The 13,449-nt window shown below is 35.8% G+C and overlaps 2 long non-coding RNA genes across 2 annotated transcripts in view; one reads left to right on the forward strand and one right to left on the reverse strand.

Annotated features, from left to right (window-relative positions):
- The window catches only part of LOC144295220 (uncharacterized), a 328,627-nt gene extending 316,259 nt beyond the window's left edge, over positions 1 to 12,368 (reverse strand). Inside the window, exon 1 of the long non-coding RNA XR_013362559.1 lies at positions 12,298 to 12,368. This is a non-coding gene — a long non-coding RNA (uncharacterized LOC144295220). The remainder of the gene's footprint in view (positions 1 to 12,297) is intronic.
- LOC144295219 (uncharacterized) overlaps positions 1 to 13,449 on the forward strand; it is a 51,010-nt gene that overhangs the window by 10,504 nt on the left and 27,057 nt on the right. The gene's annotated exons all lie outside the window — the stretch shown is intronic.

Raw genomic sequence — 13,449 nt, forward strand, 5'->3', positions numbered from 1 at the left:
AATCAATCAGTATGATTCACCACATTCATAAAAGAAAGGTTAAGAATCATATGACCCTCTCAATAGATGCCAAAACAGCATTTGACAAAACAGCATCCTTTCTTAATAAAAACACTCAAAAAAGCTGGGACAGAAGGAACACACCTCACCATCATAAAGACTATAATATACAAAAGACCCACAGCTAATAGCATCCTCAATAGAGAAAACCTGAGAGTCTTTCCCCTACAGCCAGGAACACGACAGGGATGTCCAGTCTCACCACCGTTGTTCGACGTGGTACTGCAAGTCCCAGCCTCAGCAATCAGACAACAAAAAGAAGTAAAAGCATCCATGTTGGCAAAGAAGAAGTCAAACTTTAACTTCTTGCAGACGGTATGATACACTATGTAGAAAACCCCAAAGACTCCATCAAAAAATTACTAGAACTGGTACATGAATTTAGCAAAGTTGCAGGATATAAAATCAATGTACAGAAATCCTTCGCATTTCTATATAGCAATAATGAAGCGGCAGGAAGAAAAATCAAGGAATCGATCCCATTTACAACTGCACCAAAAACTGTAAGATACCCAGGAATAAACCTAAGCAAAGAAGTAAAAGATCTGTACACTGAAAACTATAGAATATTTATGAAAGAAATTGAAGATGACACAAAGAAATGGAAAAACATTCCATGCTCATGGATTGAAAGAGCAACTATTGCTAAAATGTGTATACTGCCTAAAGCAACCTGCACATTCAATGCAATCCCAATCAAAATAACACCAGCATTGTTCACAGAACTGGCAAAATAAGACTTGGTCAAGTGTAATTAATAAAATTATGCTTAGTAATCAAAAATAGAAACATTTTATTTGAAAATTCAGAGAAAAATGCTTAATTTCACCACTTCTGTTTAATATTGTTCTACAAATGGGCCTATGTATTGGAAAAAAGAAAAAAATGAATATATTAAAAATCTAGACAAGAATCATATTGTTAGCCATTAACAGATTTTGGGGGGGCTTGCGTATTTAGAAAACTCGAAAGATACCAAAATGAACGAGTTTAGCAACATTGAGCGACATGAGATCATTTTCTCAAGTCAATTATCTTACTATGTGAGAGCAAAAAAGTTAAAATGCAATTTTTATTTAGAAAAAAATTCATATGAATAAATACGTAAATATTAGGTACAAATGAATGAATCTAACAAATGGTGTACAAGATCTTTATGGAGAAAATCTTAGAACTTTAGAGCAATAACAATAAAGATACAAAAATATGATTCATTACTTTTTGATCACCTAAATATCATAGTATTACCAATTCCCCCTACAATGATCTCTAGGCTAAATGGAATTCTAATAAAAAATTCAATGCATTTTTCGTGGAAATTAAGATGACCAATTAATTTATAAAACCATGGTACAATTGAATAGTTGGCAAAAACTAAAAGCATTAACAGCATCACAGCTGAATGATGGGAATGTTCACAAACTGTCGATGGAAATACCAACTAGTAAATGTTAATTTGATATTTTCTTGTAATGTTGAACATCCGCATACCTCATTGCCCAGCAATTGCACCCTACAGATGTTCACACATGCAAAGCAAACCCTGCACATGGACACCGACACCAGATACTTCAGAAAACCAGTGTTCCCAAAACAAAAGCAAAAACTTGGCAAAACTCAATAATTCAAAAATTTATGTAGGAAAATAAAGAAGCCAATCATGGAATCAGTCCTCATCCATTTCACACCTCAAATGACACTTGTACATTAACTTAATTCAAGAATCTTCCTTCTGGGTGGACAACAACAGCGATGACCACGACGCATCCCTCTTTCGGGCTGATGTTTGGATGTGATGAGAGGTAACTTAGGCAGATGTTCAGTTCTACCCCCGCTGGCCGGGCCTGACAACCTTATACATCCCTACCAACCCACAGTCACATGTGGCAAAACTAATGAATATCATTAAAAATATGTTGTTGCCTAAAACAAGCGTCCTGTGGACTATCACGAATATATTTTCATTGAGGTCTGCTTACCTACCACACTTGATGTGGGTTTCGTGCATGTGGCACCTCTTCAGTATTGATAAACCCTGTGAAACGGGGGCAACCACCACAGCAAGCCTAGTTCCATCCATCACCACACAGCTGATTTGCTTTTCTCATGGTAAGAACTTTTAAGGTTTGCTCCCTTGGCAGCTTTCAAATAGGCACCTAGTATTGTTGACCATAGTTACCACGCTCTGTGTTGCATCCTTATGGCTTCTTTACTTTATACCAGTGAGTCTGTAGCCCCCGATCCCCCTCACTCATCTCACCTACCACAGAACCCCCTCCCTCGGGTAACCACCCTTATGTTTTCCATGAGTCTTGTTCTGTTTCTTAGATTCCACATATATGAGAAATCACACAGTATGTGTCTTTCTCTGGCTGACTTATTTCATTCAACATAATACCTTCAAGGTCCATCCATGTTGTTGTAAATCGCAATTTTTTATGGTTGAGGAGTATTCCGTTGTGTGTCTATACAGCCACGTCTTTATTCATCCACTGACCGGCCCTTAGGCTGTCTCCATACCTGGGCTATTGGTTTTGATTTGCATTTTCCTGATGACTAGTGTGATACTGAGCATTTTCCATGGGTTATCGGCCATCTGTAGGTCATCTTTGGAAAAATGTCTATTCGGGGATTTATTTTTGCCCATTTTCTAATTGATTATGTTGTCTATTAAGCATATGAATTCTTTATACATTTTGGATATTAACCCTCCATCAAATATATGATTTGCAAATATCGTCTCCCATTTGATAGGTTATAGACTTTTTTTTTTTTTTTAGTTTATTTTTTCTTTTGTTGCCTTTGCTCTTGGGGTCAGATCCAATAGATTGTCAGCAACATTAATAACAAGGAGCTGACCACCTATGTTTTCTTCTAGGAATTTTGTAGATTTAGGTCTCACATTCAAGTCTTTAATCCACTTTGAGTTAACTCTGTAGAGTGTAAGATAGTAGTCTGGTTTCATTCTTTGCATGTGGCTGCCCAGTTCCCCAGTGCCACTTACTGAAGGCTCTGTCCTTTCCCCATTGTATGTTCGTGGCTCCTTTTTCATAAATTAGCTACCATAGAGGTGTGGGATCTCTTACATATTGCTGGGCTCTCTATTCTACTCCATTGATCTATGTGAATATCATAGTGTTTTGATGACTAAAGCTTTGAAATACAGTTTGACATCAGGGAGCATGTTTCCAGCTTTGTTGTTCCCTCTCAATATTGGTTATTCAGAATCTTTCATGGTTCCATACATATTTTAGGATTGTTTATTCTATTTCTATGAAAAATGCCACTGGAATTTTGATAGCTATTGCGCTGAAGATGAAGATTGCTTTGGGTATGGACACTAACAATTGACTCTTACAGTCCATGAGCATGGGATATTCTTCCATTTATTTTTATCTTCGTCAGTTTTTTTTCATCAGTGTCAGTTTTCAATGTATAAATTTTTCACCTCCTTTGTTAAATTTACTCCTAGGTATTTTATTTTGATGCAACTATAAATGAGATTTTCTTAAGTTCTCTAATAGTTGTTAATGTACAGAAACAACCATTTTTTTAAAGATAGATTTTGTACTCTGTAATGTGACTAAGTTCATTTATGAGTTCTAACAGTTTTTTGGTGGAATCTTTAGGGTTTTCTATAGTTAAAATCATTTCATCCACAAATATTGAGTTTTATCTCTCCCCCTTCAAGTTGGATACCTTTTATTTCCTCTTCTTTTTTAATTGCTGTAACTGAAATTTTTATTATTCAACATCATAAAAGTGGGAGTGGGCATCCTTGTCATGTTCCTATCCTAGAGGAACTCCTGATCCTAAAGTAAAAGATGTTAGCTGGGAGCTGGTCACATATGGCCTTTATTATGTTGAGATTCATTCCTTTATACACATTTTGTTGAGACATTTTATCATAAATGGATATTGAGCTTTGTCAAATGCATTTTCTACATCTATTTAGATGTTTATATGATTTTTATCCTTCATTTGATTAATGTTGTGTATCCCCTTAATTGAATTGCCGATGTTGAACCATCCCTGCATCCCTGTAATAAATCCTGCTTAATCATGATGTAGGCTTCTTTTACTGCATTGTTGAATTCAAACATTGTTGAATTCAAAGTATTGTGTGCTGATAGTTTGTTGAAGATACCTGCATCATTGTTCATCAGTGATACTGACCTATGATTTTCTTTCTTTTTTTTTTTTTTTTTTTTTTTTTGTGGTGTCTTTGTATGGTTTCGGTATCAGGGTACTGCCAACTCACAAAATAAGTTTATTTATTTATTTTTTATTTCATAAAAGAAGTTTAGAAGCATTCTCTTTTCTTCAAATGTTAAGAGTTTGAGAAAGACAAATGCAAATCTTCTTTGAATATTTGGTAGAATTCATCAGTGAAGCCATCTGGTCCTGGGCTTTTACCTGTTGGTAGGATTTTGATTACTGATGCAATATCCTTACTAGTAACCTCTCTATTCAGACTTTATATTTCTTCCTGACTCAGTTTTGAAAGTTATAGGTTTTTAGGAATATATCTTTTTTTTTAGGTGTCCAACCTGTAGATGTAAAATTGTTCATTGCAGTCTCTTGTGATCCTTTGTATTTTTATAGTATTAGTGTAATTTTTCTTTGATTTTATTTGTATAGGGCCTCTTTTAACTGGGTGAATCTAGCTAAAGCTTTGTCAATTTTGTTTATCTTTGAAAAAAAAAAACAACAGCTCTTAGTTTCATTGACCCTTTTTATGGTGTTTTTAGTCTCTATTTCATTTATTTCTGTCCTGACCTTCTATTGCTTTCACTTTTCTGACACTGGGTGTTGTTTGCTCTTCTTTTTCTAGTTCCTTTAGGTGTAAGGTTAGATTGAGAATTTTCTTGTTTTTAGAGATAGGCTTATATCACTATGAACTTCCCTCTTAGAACTGCTTTTGCTGCATCCCATAGATTTTGGTGTGTTATATCTCCATTTTTATTCAACTCAAAGTGTTCTATTTCTTCCTTGATTTCTTCATGACCTATTATAGGTTATTTAGTAGCATGTTGCCATGTATTTGTGATTTTTCTAGTCTTCTCTTGTAATTGATTTCCAGTTTCATACCATTTTGGTTGGAAAAGATGCTTCATAGGATTTGTTTTGTGGCCTAATATACAATCTATCCTGGAGAATGTTTCTTGTGCATTACAAATATGTATTATGCTACTTTTGAATATATATCTATTATGTTCCTCTGGTCTAATGTGTCATTTAAGGCTGATGTTTCTTTGCTGATTTTTCGGTCTTGATAATCTATCCATTAAATGTAAGCAGGGTATTCAGGTCTCCTATGATTATTGACTTGCTTTCAATTTCTCCCTTTAGGTCTGATAAGATCTGTTTTATATATTCAAGTAGTCCTATATTGGGTACCTAAATATTTATAAATAATATATCTCCTTGCTGAACTGACCTCTTTGTCATTATGTTTGGCCCATTTTTGTCTTTTATTACATAGAAAAAAAATATTTGAACACCACTGAGCACAAGTTGGGGGAGGGGCAGAGGGGGGTGGGTGAGAAGCAGATTCTCTGCTGAGCATGGAGCCTGAGGCTCCTGAGGTCATGACCTGAGCCCAAGTTAACACTTAACCAACTGAGCCCCTCAGGCAGTACAATCTTTGTTTTAAAGTCTATTTTGTCAGATATAACTGCCCCAGCTTTCTTTCATCTCTATTTGCATAAAATATCATTTTCCCTCCCTTTATTTTCAGTCTTTGTGCCCTCTCATCTGAGTCTAGCCTTTTAGGCAGTTTATAGTTAGTTGGATTTTTTTTTTTTTTTTAAATCCACTCTGCCACTCTGTCTTCAAGAGTTCAGTCCATTTTTGTTTAAGGTAATTATACTGTAAGGTACTGTAATTATTGCCATTTTGTTAATTGTTTTATGGCTGTTTTGTAGTTCCTGTTTTTCTTTTTCTCTTGCCCTCTTCCCTTATGGTTTGATGCCTTTCTTTAGTGCTGTTTAAATTCCATTCTCATTACTTTCTGTATATTTACCCCAGGTTTATGCTCTGCAGTAACCATGAGGCTTACCACGTATCAACCCATATATGTGCTCGTCTATTTTAAGTTGATAGAAAGTTTGAATGCATTCTAAAACTCTACATTTTTACTTCTCCTCCCCCATTTTTATGTCTCCCATTCTACATATTTTTATCCTTTAATTGAAGTATAATTATTCTTAATATTTTTTGTCTTCTAAGTTTCATACTAGATTTATAAGTGATTAGTCTATTGGTTTTAATATATACTTATCTTTACCAGTAATATTTTTACTCATATATTTTATTACTTTTAAACTAGTGCCCTATCATTTCTACTTACAGAAGTCCTTTAACATTCTTATAAGACCGATGTAGAGGTGAACTCCTTTAGTATTTTTTCCTTTTTTTTTTAAGTTTTTATTTAAATTCCAGTTAGTCAACATATGGTGTAATATTAGTTTCAGGTGTACAATATGGTGATTCAACACTTTCATTCAACACCCAATGCATATTACAAATGTGCTCCTTAATCCTCATCACCTGTTTAGTCTGTCTCCTCATTACCTCCCCTCTGGTAAACCATCAGATTCTTCTCTGTAGTTAAAAGTCTGTTTCTTGGTTTGCTCCTCTCTTTTTTTTCTTCCCTTTTGCTCATTTGTTCTGTTTCTTAAACTCCACATATGAGTGAAATCATATGGCTGGAGAGTGTAGGTAAACTCCTTTGGTTTTTGGTTATCTGGACAACTCTATTGTTCCTTCAGACTGAATGATAGCCTTGCCAATGAGAATAGTCTTGGTTAGAAGATCTTGGCTTTCGGCACTTTGAATAGGTCATGCCACTCTCTGGTCTGCACATTTTCAATGGGAAACTCTGCTGATAGTCTTATAAGAGGGTCCCCTTGCACGTAACAATAATAGAAAAAGCTAAGAAAATTTTTCCTACAGTTGAAAAAAATAACATTACAAATTTAAAGCATAAAAACACATAGATTGCTAAGAGAGGAAAAAGCCAAATACTTTAATTCCGTTGTAAAAATTTAACTATATCGTGAATAAAGAGAAACTACTACAGATTCACAATAGAACAAGGAAAGGGAGAAATAGATAGATTACATGTAATGGAGCGAGAATCATCTTAGCATCGAAATGATCATTAGCGGAACTGAATCCAAACGCGGTCACAGAGTTCTGAGAGCAAATGGTTTTGATTTAGAAACAGTGTGTAGTCAGCCTTTCAATCAAGATGTGGACAATACAAATTTATCTATAATTCACTCCTTATATTTTTACTTGAAGATATATTTAAGAAAATTAAAATGAATGTCATAAAGTGAAAGAAGTATAAGGGACCAAAACCAATGGGTTCATATTAGGAAAAGAAGAATAAGAACTGCCCTGAAATACACAACTGTCCATTTATCTTTCAGTCTTTCTACCTGGGTGACTTTCTCTAGTTACCTGCTCTCATAGCAAACTGAATTTTCTTTTGTAATGGTGATAGCATTAAAAACTTAGAAATAAGGCCACCTGGGTGGCTCAAGTGGTTGAGCTTCTGCCTTCAGCTCAGGTAGTGATCTCAGGGTCCCGGGATCGAGTCCCACATCAGGCTCCCCTCGAGGAGCCTGCTTCTTCCTCTGCTTCTTCCTCTGCTTCTTCCTCTGCCTGTGCCTGTGCCTCTGCTTCTTCCTCTGCCTGTGCCTGTGCCTCTGCCTCTGTCTTTCATGAATAAATGATCTCTTAAAAAAATTAGAAATAAGTTACGATGAGTGTAACTTTGAGAACTTGTCTCCTGAACTAGATATCAAGCTCTTTGAGGGAGGAATCATGCCTATAGTTTTCACCACAGCATCTTTAAAGCTTAGCCTAGAGCTGGTCAATTATAAATTATAAATATTCAAAGGTGAGCAGAGCTCTTGCTTCTGTTCTTGGGCTTCCATGCCTCCTATTCCATAAACTCTTACATCCATTCCCATGGACTCAATAATTATCAACCCATGTACTGATGATTGTCAAATTTCATTCTATAGTTCTAGGGTTGTGAGACACATATTTTAATTGCCTATTGTGTATCCCACTTAGATATCCCCAAAAGCATCTTAATATGCATATACCTATAACTCTATTAATTATATCTCCCTGTCTCAAATGTACTTCCTGTTTTATGTGTTGAGTCAATACCTTGCCACTGTCCACTTTATTACCAATTATTGCCATTTGTTCCTTTCTACTTCCTCATTTACTATAGACATCAGCTCTACTATAGAAATCATACACACATGTTGTGTGTGTAACCTACATTCTTACTCTCCTGGCTAATACCTTCACCATCTTTTACCTCTATTATTACAGTAGCAACCCACTAGTTATACTGTTTAATGCACCCAGCTCACTTTCATCAGAACTGTTTTTCTTAAACCAAAACATAATCATGAAAAATTTCTGCTTAAAATTATTGCATCATGCATTAGCATTTTTTCATATATTAAAACAATTCCCTCTCCAGGAGTCAGGGGATATGGTATAGACAGGTAACATTTTATGGTTGGCATAAATAAGTATGTTTGAGAAAGGACAATAAAGTGCGATGCCTGAATGGTGATTGAGGAAATAAGCAGGAGTAGGTACCAGGGACTTAAGACTGAAAGAAGCTGATGCCTAAAGGCAGACTTTTGTTCCTGAGTGAGCTATTTTTAACACAGCTGTCTCTAAGAAATGAGATTTGTAAAGGTGCCTAATAAATTCTATACGTGAAAAAAAAATCATAACAATATAGTTTCCATGTTTCTGGATGATTTAGCAAGTGATATTTGCAAATCCACTACCTTTCAAGTTTTCAAGAGCATGTTATTCTACTATATAATAATAAACCAACAGAGTCCAGACAGTTACTTTTCTTGCTTTCTATGTACTATAAACATTTATTTGAAATATTTTCCATTCATTTTTATTCAGCCCATTTCTGATTACTATCCAAGGAAGGTAGTTAAAATAGGCCATTGGCAGAGTGATAATACTTATTTCCTCAACAATGATCTTTGGTAGATGATAAACTGCTACTTTCCCTTGTAAAGAGAAAGGGCATCTGCCTACAAAACAATACTGAACTTCTACAGTGTGAGTGCAAAGAAAATGTATTGTGCAATAAAACTACGAAGCAGAGTTATTTTAGGACTACTGGGTGACGTCAAATGTGGTCTTTTGAAGGTCAGAAATTTTGTGATCTATGTTATTAGACATTTTAAGGAGCATTGCAATATCTTAATCTGAATGATTTTTTTGTGTAAATTATTTGGTTGGTCTTTGCAGCTAAGTTAAAAAAAATAGCTTAGGCCCTTATTTATTAATATTTATCTTTGGAAGTTTCAGAATTTACTAGAAGACACAACAGAGAGAAATGAAGATAATGACCATTATGTAAAAGATTCCCCACAGACTACAGGATAAAATTCAGTTTCTTTAAGTTGGAAAACCAAGATGGTTCACAAACAGCCAACTAACTACCTTTCTAGGCTCTTCTCCAGCTCTCTTAGCACATAGTATCCTGAAAACACACATGCAATGTCTATCATACCAGAACATTATGAAGCCCCTTTGCATCATTATGCTACTGGACTGATGTCTTATTGTTACTCATTTTGTGATGAAAGTTTCTACTCATTCTTCAAAGTGCAGAAAACACGTAACCTTTGTAAGCTCTTCTTAGTGACTCTCCAGACAGCATACAACTTTGTTACCTCTCTGCCTTTGATATTGTTATTACCATAACATTCAGATATGTTCATGCTTTTGAAGGGTTTCTATTTCTCTTAGGATCAGACATACAATTCTAGAAATTATTTTCAAGTCCCCTTCCAGCCTAAACCACCTTCATCCTTACCACCTATTTGGAATTTATTTTATTTCTTTGACTATGCATTGCTGGTTCTCAAATGTCTCTTACCTTAATCTACTCATCCTCACAAGGTTCAGCTTAAAAGTAAACCTGACAAGAAGTTTTCCTAGAGCCTTAATCTGGATTAGCCAGTTGGCTCCCAAATTCCCAAAAGCCCTTTCAGTCCTTACTATCGTGCTATTTACTTATAATTGCTAGTTGGCTTTCTACAGCAGGCTGTAAATTCCATGAGAACAGAGGTGATTTCTCTTGTTCACTGCCATTTTCTTAACAGTCAGTTTGTTGCCTGGAAAATTACAGGTGGTTTATTAATATTAGTTGAATAGGATTTACTGCTTCATTACAATGTCAAGTGTCACAATCAGACACTTGACTTTCATGAATCCATGAATCCACTTCCTCAACATTTATTGAGAATCAACTATGTCCTTGCAATCGTCATAATCTCCAGGTGTGCATGAGAATATGAAACACAGTTCCAGTACTGAATAAATTCACAGACTGGGTAGGTGAAGGTGTAAAATAAAGTGTGCTTCTTGGTAGAATAACTTATTCAAACGTAGGTTTTTCAGGTATGCCTGTTAAGTATATATATCCTTTCTTCTCACAGGCCACAGTGATTGCTTCAGGAATGGAGATGGGATACAAATGGATGTGCTCAGAGTAAATCTAAAGTCCTGTGTAATAGCTACAAGAAAGGGCACTGTTTTCGTGCTCGTCATGAACTTTGCAGGCCCAGTGTTGTAGCCAGTCCTATTGTCACCTCAGGAGACTATGGGAATAAAGCAAATGAGGACGAGCAGAACCAACAGACACTGTTTGAGCCCTTAAAATACTGGTGTATTTGATCTATTATTGAATATTTCACTTTGTAGGAATCAACAAAGTCCCTCTATTATTTATATATTTTTTGTTTATTGCGTTAAGTCCATTTGAATTAGGCTTTCTGTGACATGCAATGGAATTTCTTACTAATAGAGTCACAAATAAAGCATTATCTTAATTGGCTCTTAAAAGTTTAAAAGTGAAGAGCAGTTTGCCAGGAATAAAATAATATTAATAAAAACATTCCATTAACTCTTACTTTGTTGCAGAACTGTTAGCACTGTTTTGAGTGATTTCCCAAATTAAGGAAGAATTTGCGCAAAAACTCAGATGTATAAACTAACAGGCTATATGAAGTATAGAGTGGCCAATTCGATATCTTCAATAAGATGCTTACTGGGAAAATGAGAATCCAAAAGCAGTGATGAAAGTGCAATAGGCTCGGAGTAGAGATGAAAATGAAGTGCAGTCAGATTGCTAATAATTCCATGTGCTAGGTTAATAGCAACTCTGATTCCATTTCTATTCAATAAAAACATACGAATGTAGTCAATCAAGCCAACTAGAATTTCTTATAACTAGGGTTCTTAAAAAGTAAAACTGAATTGCATCCAGACTTCATTTCATGAAAAGCTCCAAATGGTGTGTTATAGCAGAATTACAGGGAGGTTAAATGACTTGGTCTAGGTAAAATTAGGCAAATAAGTATGAACTAAAACAAAGTGCAATTTTCAATTGCAATCTGGAACTGTTCCCACAACACTGGATGTACCAACCAGTTTTTTTAGTCCCCACAGACACACTAGCATAGAGTTAAAGAAATACAGACTTTAGCACCAAACAAAATTGTTCCTTTTTTCAGTTCGATGACTCAATAACTGTGTGACCACCAGCAAGTGGCTTTACTTTACAAAAAGTCTCTTTCTCATCTCTAACATGGGAACTGTGCATCTCTCTTCTTCATAGGGTTATTTTGAAAAGTAAATGACAAAGTGTTTAGCATAATGCCAAAAATGCACACCTTTAGCCCTTGCATAGTAAGATAAATCTAATGGTAAAATATGAATTATCACTTGCTGTACTCAAGAAATCAGATGCAAATACTATTAAACTGGTTTGTTTGTTGATTCTAAAGAAACCATCTCTACAAGGTCCTTTGTTCCCCCCAGCTGAGAATGGCCACCCGTGGTTATCAAGCCCCTTGATCAGAGGTTCGTTTGAAGTAATGAATCAGATATGCATGGATCAATTTCCAGAACCAAACAAAGGGGAAGAAATTGGTTACCACCATGTTGGTGTAAGCCTGCCAAGTGGCAGACCAGCAGCTGGACATACAGAACAAATAGCAAGACTGCTGACGTGTAAAGCAAGGAATGGCCAACAGCTGATGCACATTTACACTGTTGATTATCCTTGGTCTCAAAGCCAAGAGTTAATCCCATGATGGAGAAACTACCTGTGGACCACAAATTTTGTTCCAGTAATAGGACAGGAAACAAGGAACTTACTCTGCTGGGATGGCCATCAGATCGTTGAACTTCAGCTTTGGTTTTTCCATCCCATCTGTGTTTTGGAACCTGGCAGGAAAATAAGGGAATAGAGCTTTTTAAAGATCTAGAACTAGCTGGAGAAGGAGGAAACGTAATTAAGCTGTTGTGTAAGGATCTAAGCAAATAGTAATCAATCTTCAGGGAACCTTGAGGACAGAAACATTAGGCCTCTTATATGAGGACCAAAGGTTGGGCATCAAATATTTTATGATCCCAGCCAGATTTAAGAACTGAAGAGAGAGGAGAGAGAAAGGATGAAGAAAAGCAGCAGAGAAACATGAAGAGAAAGGAAGAGTCAGGCATATCATAAAATGATCCATTTATTCAACATATTTTTTAAGACCCACCATATATAAATCCCTTGATTAGGCTCTGGTGGCAGAGAGCCAATTCAAATCTACACCTTTGAGGAATTCAAACTCTTGAAGACAAGAAAGCTAGCAGAACGGGGACGTTCAGTACAAAATGATGTGGGATCAAGACTTAACTAGCAGTAACAGGCAAGTGTTAGGAGTAATGACACATGAAACAAAAGAATAAAATGACTGGAGAATCTAAGCTACTCAGAGTTATTCAAGAAAAATAAGATTTTATAACTTGTGGATGATAATATGCAAGGTTTATGGATTTTTAGTAAATATTATGGCAGATTTTTCTTGCTTTTAGTTTATGAAACGATGTGTACTAAGGCAATAGATCAAAGTCAGAAGTTCTTTTTAAGTACAGTTTATTTTTAAATGTAAGCCTGAAATGCATCCAAATATCAATTATCAGATTTTCAAATGGCACCTTATTGTGGCATTCCCACTGACATTACATCTGGTAACATCTATCACAGGGAAGAGCTAGCAATGATGCAGTTTTTTAATGCCTGTGCTTTTTATTTAAATTTGCCAACATATACTCTAACACCCAGTGCTCATCCCGTCAAGTGTCCCCCTCAGTGCCCATCACCCAGTCACCCCCACCTCCCACCCGCCTCCCCTTCCACAACCCTTTGTTTGTTTCCCAGAGTTAGGAGTTTCTCATGGTTTCTCTCCCTCTCTGATTTTTGCCCACTCAGTTTCACCTCCTTCCTTTATGGTCCCTTTCATTAGTTCTTATATTCCC

This window comes from Canis aureus, chromosome 23, assembly GCF_053574225.1.
Source record: "Canis aureus isolate CA01 chromosome 23, VMU_Caureus_v.1.0, whole genome shotgun sequence".
Taxonomy (NCBI): Eukaryota; Metazoa; Chordata; class Mammalia; order Carnivora; family Canidae; genus Canis; species Canis aureus.